General features: G+C 44.8%; 2 non-coding genes across 2 annotated transcripts; both read left to right on the top strand.

Moving 5' to 3' along the window:
- Nucleotides 1-6,137: 6,137 nt before the first annotated feature.
- Trnat-agu (transfer RNA threonine (anticodon AGU)) lies at nucleotides 6,138-6,209 on the top strand. The gene has a single exon. It is a non-coding gene; the product is annotated as a tRNA-Thr (tRNA).
- An 8,547-nt stretch (nucleotides 6,210-14,756) lies between these two features.
- Trnat-agu (transfer RNA threonine (anticodon AGU)) lies at nucleotides 14,757-14,828 on the top strand. The gene has a single exon. It is a non-coding gene; the product is annotated as a tRNA-Thr (tRNA).
- Nucleotides 14,829-15,072: the final 244 nt, after the last annotated feature.

Here is a 15,072-nt window from a genome sequence, read left to right on the forward strand (position 1 = left end):
AGCTCTCTTAGGCACTGACCACAGCCCGTCAAGTGCAATGAAATCAGACCTGGCGTCAGTCACTTCGAATAGTGCTACTTTGCAACCTGAGGCTTCTTCAGGTACCGTCCAAAGTCCACCACGAGACGCATCTCCCAAGAAATCTAAAAAACGGAGGATCGCGCGTCAAGGTGCAGAGCAGACTGCACCACAACTGCGTGAACAGGCGAAGCAAATAGGGGGCAAAATACGTCAATCTGCATCTGAGAACTTGCAGTGCAATCAGCAGTCATATAACGAAGACCCTGTGTCCTTGGATAGTACCTCAGGTTCTGCCAGTTTGCCCTCCGATGACGTAGCAATTACCCGAACCGAAGATAAAAATCACCAGCAAACACCAGAATATAGTGCACCACTTAATGACGAACCGATGACAGGGCTGTCGAATCCGTGGGCAGACGATGTCGACGACACTACGAAGGAGGACGCAATTATGGACACTACAGGAACCGTTACAGTCACCAAGATGGCCACACCACGAGATGTCGTCGTCTTGAATGTCATCGCCGCGACGGATACTGTCCCAGACACGGAGAAGCCGACTGATCCCTTCCCAAGTCATGAATATTTCTAGTCTGAACGGTTTTACTGACTTGTGTCCACATGTCTCTCGGGTCAGATTTCTTAATGTTTTTTCGAAATGATATGTTGCCAGAGTTTTTCCTAATTACGCTCCCGTCTTGGCTAACGTAGTTCCGTTGCAGGCCTATAAGATCGCTACGCTGAACATCAATAAAATTTGTAGCCCATTTAATTTACAAAATTTAAAAGATTTCCTGTATGCAGCTGATGTGGACATTTTGTTTTTACAAGAAGTAACAAACATCAAACTTGACTTCATACAGGGGTATAATGCTATAGTCAATCCTGGAATTGGATGTGATTTGGGTACCGCATTTCTTTTCAAAGAGGGCGTCGTCATTACAGACGTAACAAAACTGCCTAACGACAGAGGCATTGCCGGCACGCTTTATAACACCAGGATTATTAATGTCTATGCCCCATCTGGTTCTACCAATCGGTGCCAACGAGCACAGTTTTTTAAGGAGGGAATTGTTCCTTTGTTTGGTGTACACTGCACCCATACCATCCTTGGAGGAGACTTTAACAGTGTTATACATGCCAAAGACCAAACTCCGAACTACAACAAATCGCCGGACCTGGAACGTATCGTCACCGACCTCCGTTTAACTGATTCGTGGGAGCAAAAGCACGGCGCGGCACCCGGCTTTACCCACCTCACTAATCATTCAGCGAGCCGGTTGGATCGAATATATGTCTCGCCCAATCTGAAACACCGCATCCTGCAGTCTGAAGTTTGGCCAACCATTTTTTCAGACCACGCTGCATATATATGCGCATTAAATTTGGAACGACAAGGAACCTGTCGATATAAAGAGCCATGGAAACTTAATGTTTCACACTTAAAAGATCCTGCCTGTAGAGAAGCCTTTGTCACCACTTGGAGAGCCTGCGAGACCAAACTCATCTCTTACAACTCGACTTTGGATTGGTGGCTCAAATGCGCCAAACCTCAGATCCGGAGATGTTTCATCAACTACTCCCGGGAGAAGAGCTTTTGGCGGAAAAGAACGGTAGAATTTTACTTTCATTGTCTCCGAGAACTCTACCTGCAAGGTGCTACACCTATTGGGAACCATGGGAGAATTAAAAAAATCCAGGCAAAAATACTGACATTAAGGCGACAACAGCTTGAAGGATACCAAATAAGGTCAAGAACAGAGACTGTGGCGCAAAAAGAAGCCACTTCGGTATATCATGTGATTCGTGAAACTAAACGAGGATTCCGCAAAATACTGACGGAGCTTAAAACTGATATTGGAACCACCTTGACAATGCACAACGACATAAAAGCAGAAATACTAACCCATGTCGACAACTTGTTTTCACATAAAGAGGTAGACGAAAAAGCACAGGACGATTTACTGACCCACCTGCAAGGACGCGTTGGTAACGCGTACGCGGAAGCTCTAATAGCGGAGGCGACCGAAGACGATGTACACTATGCTGTCTATCAAAGTGCAAAAAATAAATCCCCTGGAGCTGACGGCATACCAGCAGAATTTTATCAAGTCTTCTGAGAACATATAAAACATAGAATTACATGCATCTGTAATGAACTTCTGAACCTCAATAAGGAGATACCGAAAGATTTTCGCGAAGGTATGATAGTGTTAATCGCAAAAAAATCGGCTGGCAAGAAAATTGGAAATTTGAGACCAATCACTCTGCTGAACAGTGACTATAAAATTTTTTCGCGGCTCTTAGCCCACAGACTTAAAAATGTAATGGCCAGCGTCACCGGCCCATATCAGTCTAGCGTGGGCAAGGGTAGGAAAATTCAGCAGACGCTGTCCGACTACCGCGACATAATTTCAATAGCAGAAGTATGTCGACTAAAATGTGCCATCGTGTCGTTAGATTTCGATAAAGCCTTCGACAGGATCAGCCACTCCTACCTCCTGGAAACGATAGGCGCAATGTGTTTTCCGCCGAGATTCGTTGACCTCATACGACGTTTGGTAACGAATAACTCCTCCAGAATCATCATAAATGGACAGCCTAGCCGGCCAGTCGAGATCGCATGTTCCGTCAGGCAAGGTTGTCCGTGGTCCATGGCACTTTTTGCCATGGCCATCGAACCTTTGCTCGCTACCTTGACTCAGCGGTTACAAGGATTGCAAATACGAGGAAACAAAATAATATGTAAAGCTTATGCGGACGATGTTGGGTTTCTCGTTATGAATGTAGCGGAAGTCGAGACGGCAATGCACATAATAGAAAAATACGAACGAGCGTCAGCCGCGAGGTTAAACAAAACCAAGTCCGGCATATTCAATATCGGACGTGGCATTGGCATGCACACACACGGTCAGTTACGTGAGCTAACAGCCTTGAAGTGTCTCGGCATTGATTTCCGAAAAAATATACGTCAAACTATTGCGGCCAACTATAGACAAGTACTAACACCATACGAGCTAGTGTACGGACACATAGTATTCGACAATTAAATGAAATTCAGAGAGTGTCTTTAGCGAACGTCTCTATTACTTCCAAAGTCAATTATGTCGCCCAGATACTGCCAATACCTGCCGGCATCGCCAAACAAATTATGTCAGCAATAGGCTATTTTGTGAGCCGTGGCCACATATTTAAAATCCAGTATGACACTCTGACGCTCGCCACTAATAATGTCGGCTTAAACTTAACGAATATTACTAAAAAGTCGCAGGCTCTGTACATCTCCAATACGTTTCAACAATGGAGACAATCCGGCAGCTGTATCGCCGCGCACTTGCTATCTGAAATAGCTCCAGATGACCTCTCTCCACCCATTAATGTGCAGCACATACCGAGCGGACTTTACCATTTACAATGGTTTTTAATAGAATATAGCTACCTACATTCAAGAATTCCGGAAAAAGACATGACAAACGTAAAAGAAATATATGGCAAATTGGTGGAAGAAAAGAAGAACAACAAAATAGAACAAAACTATCCATGTTCTAACTGGAAAGTGATATGGGCAAATATTCATAACCGTAACTTAGCTACTCATCTGAAAGCAACATGGTACTTTGTTGTCAATAGGAAAGTTGCAACAAACTCGAAACTGCATACGATCCACTTAGCGGATTCGCCTTTGTGTGCAACGTGTAGTTTAATTGATAACGAAGAACATCGTTTCGTGTGTGACAAGGTTAAAGATATATGGCTGAATGTCCGACGAAAGCTGGCACTCATCCTTCGAACGTCACCTAACGCTATAACGCCTGCGGACTTTTTGACACCGGATGATGTACCCTTTCCTAACACGAAACGCAACGCAGTCAATTGGCTGAAAGCGGCAACGGTACATTACCTCTACACGACGGAAGAGAAAAGCCAAGAGGATTTTTGGATCTATCTGCTAACTGAGCATCACATGTTACTGAAGACTAGTAAATATAAAGAAACATACGCAAATTTTTTAATCAAGACCTTGATGTAAAAGAATTAACAAGAAATATCTGCGGACACAGAAGACAAACGTAAGAGAGTGTTTCACCACTACTAACTTACTTTACAATCGTGGAAAAAAAATAAATTATTTTAGTTTTTACCGGAATTGCCGTTCTTTGAGTTCAACGTTTATTAACTTATTTTTCAAGAAGCCATTATAAATAGTTGCTTCTCACCGAATATGGTTTCTTTTCTTTAAGCATTTTCAGAGAGAAGAGGCAGTTTCGGAATGCCCTCTGACGTTTCTTTCTCAAGGAAGCCTATTTGCTTTAAGTGTGACAACACAAAACAGCGATGAAGAAGGAAACAAACTGAACATAACTTCTGTTTCTACCTACTGAAGACTTCATTCTTTTTTCACATTATCAATAAGCCCAAAGAAGGGGTACATTAGTTTCTCCACGATAAAGGGATTAACTTTGTCTCATCAGTTTATGGTTATGTACATGGCGTGAGAAGCCGACGCCGATGAAGGCGAATTATGGAGAGCGCAAGGATGGGCTAAAAGGGGTGATGGGAGGCCCACAAAAAAAAGAAAAAAAAAAGAAAAAAGTGGCAGAGCACTGGTCTAGTAAACCAGGATTCGTGAGTTCGATCCTCACAGGAGGCAGACCAATTTTGGATATCAGTTGCGCGTCGTGGCCTTATAGCAAACAGTATCTGGGATGACGAACAATTAGAAAGAGGCGTTTTATTAAGAATTACTCTCAGATGTGATTAAGGCGAATGACGCAGATAAAGCATTGGCCAAAGCGGTACAGCATAAGGTGGGACGGGGCAGTCTGAAATATATTTTATAGATGAATTTCTCACATATCTCAGAGCCTTTCGCGGTCATCGTCGTCGTCGTCGTCGTCGTCGTCGTCGTCGTCGCCGCCGCCGCCGCCGCCACTTCTGCAGAAGTATCAAATGGCCATCGTAGCAAATGCGGCGAGGGACGCCCTGCCTTACATTTTCGAATGCACAAAGAGTGTGGTTTAGTTTCCCAGTCTATATTTGGTAAGTCTCGTAGCAGGTTGAATGTATCAAATGGGTGGGAAAGAGCAAGGGGCAGCGTCTGTGTAGAACGTAAACACAACTCCTCAGTGGTGTGAGCGTTTTGAGATGAGTCGTATATAAGTTCCACTTGTTTGTCAGTGACCGTGTGGCCTAATGGATAAGGCGTCGGACTTCGTATCCGAAGACTGCGTGTTTGATTCCTCTCACGGTCGTGTTTTTCCAGATCTGAAAAAGAAACATACCGTTTTAGTGTAGCACTTGAGCAGTACGAAACCGTGTGAATGTTGCTGTTGACCTTTTTCTGTTTGGAGATGCTCTTGAGCTTGAAACACGCACAGCAAGACCGGTGTTAACTAGCGAATTGGTTTGCATATTGCCGTCGCCGCGTGTTTTTGACTGGCACTTGCACATCTAAAATAACGTCGGAAAGTAACTTGTTCGGCTTATGAGTCACATCAAGTATGTGTGTTAATTTTGACGAAAGTAGCTCTGCAGGTTGTCATGCAATTCTGTTACCTCCCAGAAATGATTATGAAATAAAAGTGAACTACGTGACGAGTGTGACGTTAGGAAAACATTAGGCAACATGGAGAGGTTCTGTATGGGACGAATCAACCCAAACGAGTACTGTGTGACGTGCTAACCGGCATATACTCCCCGAGGCAGCGCGGCTAGCTCAGACGGTAGAGCATAAGGCTCTTAATCCCAGGGTCGTGGGTTCGAGCCCCACGCGGGGAGGAACGGAATTTTGTTCCTCTGCAGATGTAACTTACCGTTTTTCTGATTAACGTGATGTAATGGAAATAGCAACTTTTAACTTTGCCTACGTCTCTGTCAGTCGCAAGGAAACTGTATTTGATGGTGAAGGTGATTTTGTAGACATGTGTGAAAGACATGTTCTGAAATGCAAGTGGTGTTATTTGGAGAGCACTTCGTTTACGTGTCAGATGTGTAGCCAAGCAGTAATGGGTCGCCATAGCTGCAAATATTAGACGGTAATATGAAGTGTTGTCAGCTGAAGTCTGATGATCCAGACGACCGTAAGGATGAAGTACGCAAAAGTACCGCTAGGCCGCGCCTCTCTAGCTCAGTGGCAGAGCACTGGTCTAGTAAACCAGGATTCGTGAGTTCGATCCTCACAGGAGGCAGACCAATTTTGGATATCAGTTGCGCGTCGTGACCTTATAGCAAACAGTATCTGGGATGACGAACAATTAGCGAGAGGCGTTTTATAAGAATTACTCCGAGATGTGATTAAGGCGAGTGGCGCAGATAAAGCATTTGAGAAAGCGGTACAGCATAAGGTGGGACGGGGCAGTCTGAAATATATTTTATAGATGTATTTCTCACATATCTCAGAGCCTTCCGCGGTCGTCGTCGTTGTCGTCGTCGCCGCCTCCGCCACTTCTGCAGAAGTAGCAAATGGCCACCGTAGCAAATGCGGCGAGGGACGCCCTGCCTTACATTTCCGAATCCACAAAGTGTGTGGTTTAGTTTCCCAGTCTATATTTGGTAGGTCTCGTAGCAGGTTGAATGTATCAAATGGGTGGGAAAGAGCAAGGGGCAGCGTCTGTGTAGAACGAAAGCACAACTCCTCAGTGGTGTGAGCGTTTTGAGATGAGTCGTATATAAGTTCCACTTATTTGTCAGTGACCGTGTGGCCTAATGGATAAGGCGTCGGACTTCGTATCCGAAGATTGCGTGTTTGATTCCTCTCACGGTCGTGTTTTTCCAGATCTGAAAAAGAAACATACCGTTTTAGTGTAGCACTTGAGCAGTACGAAACCGTGTGAATGTTGCTGTTGACCATTTTCTGCTTGGAGATGCTCTTGAGAGTGAAACACGCACAACAAGACCGGTGTTAACTAGCGAATTGGTTTGCATATTGCCGTCGCCGCGTGTTTTTGACTGGCACTTGCACATCTAAAATAACGTCGGAAAGTAACTCGTTCGGCTTATGAGTCACATCAAGTATGTGTGTTAATTTTGACGAAACTAGCTCTGCAGGTTGTCATGCAATTCTGTTACCTCTCAGAAATGATTATGAAATAAAAGTGAACTACGTGACGAGTGTGACGTTAGGAAAACATTAGGCAACATGGAGAGGTTCTGTATGGGACGAATCAACCCAAACGAGTACTGTGTGACGTGCTAACCGGCATATATTCACCGAGGCAGCGCGGCTAGCTCAGTCGGTAGAGCATAAGGCTCTTAATCCCAGGGTCGTGGGTTCAAGAGGAATTTTGTTCCTCTGCAGATGTAAATTACCGTTTTTCTGATTAACGTGATGTAATGGAAATAGCAACTTTAAACTTTGCCTACGTCTCCGTCAGTCGCAAGGAAACTGTATTTGAAGGTGAAGGTGATTTTGTAGACATGTGTGAAAGACATGTTCTGAAATGCAAGTGGTGTTATTTGGAGAGCACTTTGTTTACGTGTCAGATGTGTAGCCAACCAGTAATGGGTCGCCATAGCTGCAAATATTAGACGGTAATATGAAGTGTTGTCAGCTGAAGTCTGATGATCCAGACGACCGAAAGGATGAAGTACGCAAAAGTACCGCCAGGCCCCGCCTATTTAGCTCAGTGGCAGAGAACTGGTCTAGTAAACCAGGGGTCGTGAGTTCCATCCTCACAGGAGGCAGACCAATTTTGGATATCAGTTGCGCGTCGCGGTCTTATAGCAAACAGTATCTGGGATGACGAACAATTAGCGAGAGGCGTTTTATTAAGAATTACTCTCAGATGTGATTAAGGCGAATGGCGCAGATAAAGCATTTGCCAAAGCGGTACAGCATAAGGTTGGGACGGGGCAGTCTGAAATATATTTTATAGATGTATTTATCACATATCTCAGAGCCTTCCGCGGTCGTCGTCGTCGTCGTCGTCGTCGCCGCCACTTCTGCAGAAGTAGCAAATGGCCATCGTAGCAAATGCGGCGAGGGACGCCCTGCCTTACATTTCCGAATGCACAAAGTGTGTGGTCTAGTTTCCCAGTCTATATTTGGTAGGTCTCGTAGCAGGTTGAATGTATCAAATGGGTGGGAAAGAGCAAGGGGCAGCGTCTATGTAGAACGAAAACACAACTCCTCAGTGGTGTGAGCGTTTTGAGATGAGTCGTATATAAGTTCCACTTGTTTGACAGTGACCGTGTGGCCTAATGGACCCCCAATCTGCCTGCAGCATCCGTGGCGTGCGGTTGTCTGTGCTCAGCGCTGTAGCTGGCTTGTTTACTTCTGCGGGGTAAGTCGCTCGCTAGCAGTGGTTATTCTTGCGTGTGAGGAATGATGTTGATGAATCAGTGATGACACAAGCTATGAGGATAGATATTTTGATGTTAACTTTCGATAATTCATTTGCTCGACCAACCTCTTTCGAAATCGAGGATTTCATCGAAGACGTGATGAAAATTGGAATCGATCAGATTATTGGTATACATTTGTCGATTTTGTCTAGCATACTTTATATCAAGATGAGAGATGCCGATTTTTGTGACAAAATAGTTGACTCCTTCAGTTCCGGTTTGAAGTTTAAGCATAGTGATGGCAATGTGGGTGTAGTTACTGTTTCCCACGCAGGGCTTGGACTTCGAACAATTCGCATTTTTGAACTACCCTTTGAGGTACCAGCCGATCAGATAAATGTTGCGATATCGCCATATGGCAAAGTTTTGAGTAACTTTGCTGAACGTTGGTCTCCGGCTCATAAATATCCGGTGTTGAATGGCGTCAGGCAGCTTAAAGTAGACTTGCAACGACATATTCCGTCGTACGTCACGGTTTGTGGGTACCGTGCAGTCGTAATGTATGATGGCCAACCTAGGACATGTGCTAGATGTAACTCGACGGGACATGTGCGTGCGGAATGTTTACAGCGTCGTGTAGTTCAACTTCCAACCGGAGAGAGTGTTCGCCCTCCCGCAATGTCAACATTACCAGCATCGTACGTGTCGGTTGCTCGCGGTGAGCCGGCAATACAACCGATTCGTGATCCACCTGCCGGACCCAGTCTCGCAGGTAATGTAGCATCACCGGACACTCCAGTCACGTCCGGGATGTCTGTGTCTGAAACCCATGACACTAACAGGACAAGTGATATGGTGGTAGAACAACCCATACAGGGTGCTGAGTTAACGGAGGTGTCCCTGGCTCCTGCTACCATGTCCGAACAAGTGACTGAAACGATGCCGAACTCTGACGCAGTAACACGCGGTAATAGATCTCCGAAGAAAAATAAAAAACGGAGGATGGCTCATCAAGGTGCGGAAGATACAGCACCGAGCTTGCGGGGAAAGGCAAAATTAATCGGCCAGAATTTAAAAGAAGGACCAGCTGACGCTGTGGCCTCGACTTCGCGCTCACGTAACGAACCACGATCTGACAACTCCGTGTCGAAGCCGCCCGCGACGTCCTACAGCAGACAAGATGAGATGCCGATTCAGAACACTGAGCCACCGGATACGAATCCAACGTTTCCTGAACCAGTAGGCGCCCTTTCCTCTCCTAATTGGGCAGACGAGTGTGAAACGAATAAAGATGATGTACAGATGCAGGAGGAGTCAACACCCGCGACTGGCTCCTTGCCCTCTCTCTCAGTAGTTGATGGAAGCAAAGTCCACGTTGCCATGGCTACTCAAACGACCGAAACTGTCAGAGCCTCCAATTGACAGCTAGCTGACGTATCCTAACGTCTACTCCTTTCGTACGGAACATCAATGACCACCTTGCAGGCCTACAAGATCATGACTCTCAATATCAATAAGATACGTAGCGATTTGAATCTGAAAAACTTACAAGACTTGTTATACGCAGCTGACATAGATATAGCAATGCTTCAGGAAGTGAGTGATATCGAGTTAGACCACATAGCCGGGTATAACGCGTTCATAAACCCTGGCAACGGTTTCGAACTTGGAACAGCATTACTCTTAAAAGAAGGGATCATTGCCAATTGTGAGGCAAAACTTGTGACCGGCAGAGGGATAGCAGTAACTGTCTATAACATCAGACTGATTAATATTTACGCACCTTTTGGGTCCAGTAATAGGCAACGCCGTGCAGAATTTTTCCGACACGAGATCCTTCCCCTCTTCGGGACCAACTACACTGATGTCATTTTTGGCGGAGATTTCATTTGTGTGCTTAGTCAAATAGATCAAACTCCGCACTTTAATCGGTGTGTTGAATTAGAACAGATCATTCAAGAACTCCGCTTAACTGACACCTGGACGTCCACGCACGGAATGGCAGTGGGTTTTACAAATTTTACCAGTCATTCGGCAAGTAGGTTAGATAGAATTTACATATCGTGTAATTTAAAGCAACACCTGCTACAGACCGAAATATGGCCTACTGTATTTTCCGACCATGCTGCCTATATCTGTACCGTCAACATGAAACAACAGGAAACCTACCGGAGTCGAGGGTTATGGAAGTTCAACATTGCACATTTGCAAGATACTGCATGTCGAGAAGCCTTCCTGTCCACCTGGACGGTCTGTGAACGTAAATTCAATTCCTACAACTCCGCGATCGAGTGGTGGCTCCAATGCGCCAAACCTCAAATTAGGAAAACTTTAATGATTTACTCCCGTCAGAAAAATCAGTGGCACAAACGGACGATGGAATTTTATTTTCAGTGTCTTCGGGAGTTACATAAATTTGACGGGACAGATATCCGCAATTTTGCACAGATCAAAAGAATTCAGGCAAAAATTTTTACGCTGCAACGGAAACAGTTGGAAGGTTTTCAAGTTCGGGCGCGAGTTCCTACGACGGTGCAAGAAGAAGAGGCTGCCATGTATCACATGTTACGTGAAAGTCGACGAGGCCGTCGGAAAATCCTTACACAGATCCGAACCAGCACCGGTGCCATAGTTACTAAACAAAGTGCAATCTTGAGTGCGATTGAAGAGTACTATCGAGACCTGATGTCCAATAAAATAACAGATGATACCGTGTTTGCGGATTTTACGACAAATTTATCACGGTGACTCGGCCCCACAGAGGCAAACAGGTTATTACAGAGGTGACAGAAGATGAATTAACAGACATTATCCTACGGAGTCCGAAAAATAAATCTCCAGGTTCGGACGGCCTACCAGCAGAAGTATATCAAACCTTCTGGCAACAGATGAAATCGAAAGTACTTGCACTATGTAACGAACTCATGAACCCATGTAACGTTATTCCGCAGGAATTTCGACAGGGAATTGTTGTTTTACTGCCCAAGACCACGTGCAGTGACAACCCAACAAATTTAAGACCTCTCACGTTGTTAAATAGTGATTATAAACTATTCGCCCGTGTCCTCAGCCAACGGCTCAAAAATGTCATGTCCACAATCACAGGACAGTATCAAACGAGTGTTGGTAGAAATAGATCTATTTACCACACGCTCACGGATTACAGAGATGTGATAGCCGTAGCGGAGGCCTGCAAATTAAAATGCGCCCTCTTAATGATAGACTTTGAAAAAGCATCCGACAGAGTGAGCCACCGATTCCTTTTCCACGTCATGCGAGAATTGGGATTTCCGCACCAGTTCACGCAAGTAATCGACAATATGATCCGTAATAGTACTTCGCGAATCCAAATTAATGGTCGCCTCAGTGGTGCGATTGATATCGCGTGTTCGGTGAGGCAAGGCTGTCCGATGTCGATGGCTCTCTTTGCCATCGCCATAGAACCTCTGCTTGCTACGCTAACTGAACGTTTGCAGGGATTGGAAATCAATAGACAGAAGATTGTGTGCCGTGCGTACGCAGATGATGTCGGCTTTCTTGTCGTGAACGCGCAAGAAGTGAGGTCCTCACTTGAAATACTTCAACGATATGCGGCGGCATCAGGGGCGAAGGTGAACTGGCAAAAATCTGGAATCATGAATGTCGGACGGGGAATACATTTCCCCAACCATGCCCGATTACGGGAACTTACCAGTATACAGTGCTTAGGACTTGAGTTTCGCCGGAAGATACAGAATACCATTGCTGTAAATTATAGAGATTTACTTCACAAGGTCAGGGCATGTGTACAACAGCATAGTATGAGGCAACTGATTGCTCTCCAAAAAGTTGAACTGGTCAACACCTATATCGTCTCGAAGATCAACTATGTAGCCAAAGTGTTGCCTCTTCCCAGTGGCATTGCGAATAGAATGCTGTCCGCTCTTGGCCATTTCGTGACCAGAGGCAATATCTTCAAAGTTAAATTTGTTACGTTGACGCTCCCTACTCGGAAGGGCGGATTAAACCTCACTGATGTTTATAAGAAGGCACAGGCGCTCTATCTAAGCAGTATGTATAAGGTGTGGACAAAATCTCCACATTGTCTCACTGCTCACCTGCTCAACGAAATATCACCGGCGGACCTCAACCCCCCCGATTGATGTACATCATATTCCACACGACCTTTACCATTTAAAATACTTCCTTTTGGAATATAGTTATGCTCGACAAAGAATTCCGGAGAAGGAAATAACGGTGGTGAAGAAGTTGTATAAGACTTTGATCGAGTCCACATCCCGGAATAACATCGAAGATAAATATCCAGCTCACAATTGGCGGGTCATTTGGGATAATATTCATTCACGACATTTACCGTCTCACGTGCGAGCGTCTTGGTATCTAACGGTGAACCGTAAAATAGCAACGAATGCCAGGCTCCATTCCATTAATCTGGCCGATTCACCCTTATGCAACATATGCCGGGTACAAGATAGCGAGGAACACAGATTTGTCTGCGAAACAGTGCGAGATGTTTGGACGGTCATAATACAGTTGTTGGCAAGCATCACTAGAACATGCCCTGCCACCATAACGCCAGCCGACTTCCTCACTCCGCAGGTGGTGCCTTACCCGCAGACCAAACGAAATTCAGTAAACTGGCTTAAAGGCCACACAGTTTACTATCTTTTCAATCTGAACGAAACGAGTAAAGAAGACTTTCTTCTGTATCTAATGATACAGCACCACCGACTGCAGAAGACTAACAGCTATAAAGCTAATTTTGCAAACTTTTTAAGCCACACAATCATTTCACAGCCAATATAGGATGGAGTGCTTACAGCCCCTTTTCGACATGGTGGATTCCACTCTCCTATCGGCCACCCAGAGTGAAGACAAAAGATGTTAGTGCGGGGACGACTTTACGAGTGTGTCATCTTGATAATTGGTCGGATTCAGAAAATAACAGCTCGTTTGATGTAGCGCGTTACGTCTCATTGGCGGATGCCTTCCACGAAACTATATTTCCTAGTTTTTTTTTTATTATAACAGAAGATACGATAGAGAGAACAACGGTAGAAGAATTTTAATTTATTTTGTTCATCAATTATTAACATTGATTGAGGAGCGAGATGCAATCATGCGGTGCAAAATGCACGGATTTCCCTATTCTCCTGCATAAATATGAAATGGACATAATTAATTGACACTGCGTTTGGAAGCACCATTTCGTCTTCGGATTATTATCTGTTTTTCTGTTACCGGCGGCGGAGTCAAGCCGCAGTTTTTTCTTTATTTCGCAGAAGAGGTAGGGTGACATGGTGACAGTTACGGTGGGAGACATTGTGGCCAGGCCTCGGATTGCACGACCCCTGCCCACTTTGCTTCTCCCTGATTGTTTACCGCATTTTACAAAACAGAAGAAAAAAAATGGATCAGAAAAAAAAATTAAAAAAAATAAAAAAGTGGCTACGATACCTGGCTCTCATCCAGGAAGCCCGGGTTCGATTCCCGGTACCGGAAGTAAGCGTTTAAAAAAAAAAAAGAAAAAAGAAAAAGAAAAAAAAATGGATGAGGCGTCGGACTTCGTATCCGAAGATTGCGTGTTTGATTCCTCTCACGGTCGTGTTTTTCCAGATCTGAAAAAGAAACATACCGTTTTAGTGTAGCACTTGAGCAGTACGAAACCGTGTGAATGTTGCTGTTGACCATTTTCTGCTTGGAGATGCTCTTGAGCTTGAAACACGCACAACAAGACCGGTGTTAACTAGCGAATTGGTTTGCATATTGCCGTCGCCGCGTGTTTTTGATTGGCACTTGCACATCTAAAATAACGTCGGAAAGTAACTCGTTCGGCTTATGAGTCACATCAAGTATGTGTGTTAATTTTGACGAAACTAGCTCTGCAGGTTGTCATGCAATTCTGTTACCTCTCAGAAATGATTATGAAATAAAAGTGAACTACGTGACGAGTGTGACGTTAGGAAAACATTAGGCAACATGGAGAGGTTCTGTATGGGACCAATCAACCCAAACGAGTACTTTCTGTCGTTCTAACCGGCATGTATTCACCGAGGCAGCGCGGCTAGCTCAGTCGGTAGAGCTTAAGGCTCTTAATCCCAGGGTCGTGGGTTAGAGCGGAATTTTGTTCCTCTGCAGATGTAACTTACCGTTTTTCTGATTATCGTGATGTAATGGAAATAGCAATTTTAAACTTTGCCTACGTCTCCGTCAGTCGCAAGGAAACTGTATTTGAAGGTGAAGGTGATTTTGTAGACATGTGTGAAAGACATGTTCTGAAATGCAAGTGGTGTTATTTGGAGAGCATTTCGTTTACGTGTCAGATGTGTAGCCAAGCAGTAATGGGTCACCATAGCTGCAAATATTAGACGGTAATATGAAGTGTTGTCAGCTGAAGTCTGATGATCCAGACGACCGTAAGGATGAAGTACACAAAAGTACCGCTAGGCCGCGCCTCTTTAGCTCAGTGGCAGAGCACTGGTCTAGTAAACCAGTGCTCGTGAGTTCCATCCTCACAGGAGGCAGACGAATTTTGGATGTCAGTTGCGCGTCGTGGCCTTATAGCAAACAGTATCTGGGATGACGAACAATTAGCGAGAGGCGTTTTATTAAGAATTACTCTCAGATGTGATTAAGGCGAATGGCGCAGATAAAGCATTTGCCAAAGCGGTACAGCATAAGGTGGGACGGGGCAGTCTGAAATATATTTTATAGATGTATTTATCACATATCTCAGAGCCTTCCGCGGATTTCGTCGTCGTCGTCGTC

The sequence above is a fragment of the Schistocerca gregaria genome, chromosome 4 (genome assembly GCF_023897955.1).
Source record: "Schistocerca gregaria isolate iqSchGreg1 chromosome 4, iqSchGreg1.2, whole genome shotgun sequence".
Classification (NCBI taxonomy): Eukaryota; Metazoa; Arthropoda; class Insecta; order Orthoptera; family Acrididae; genus Schistocerca; species Schistocerca gregaria.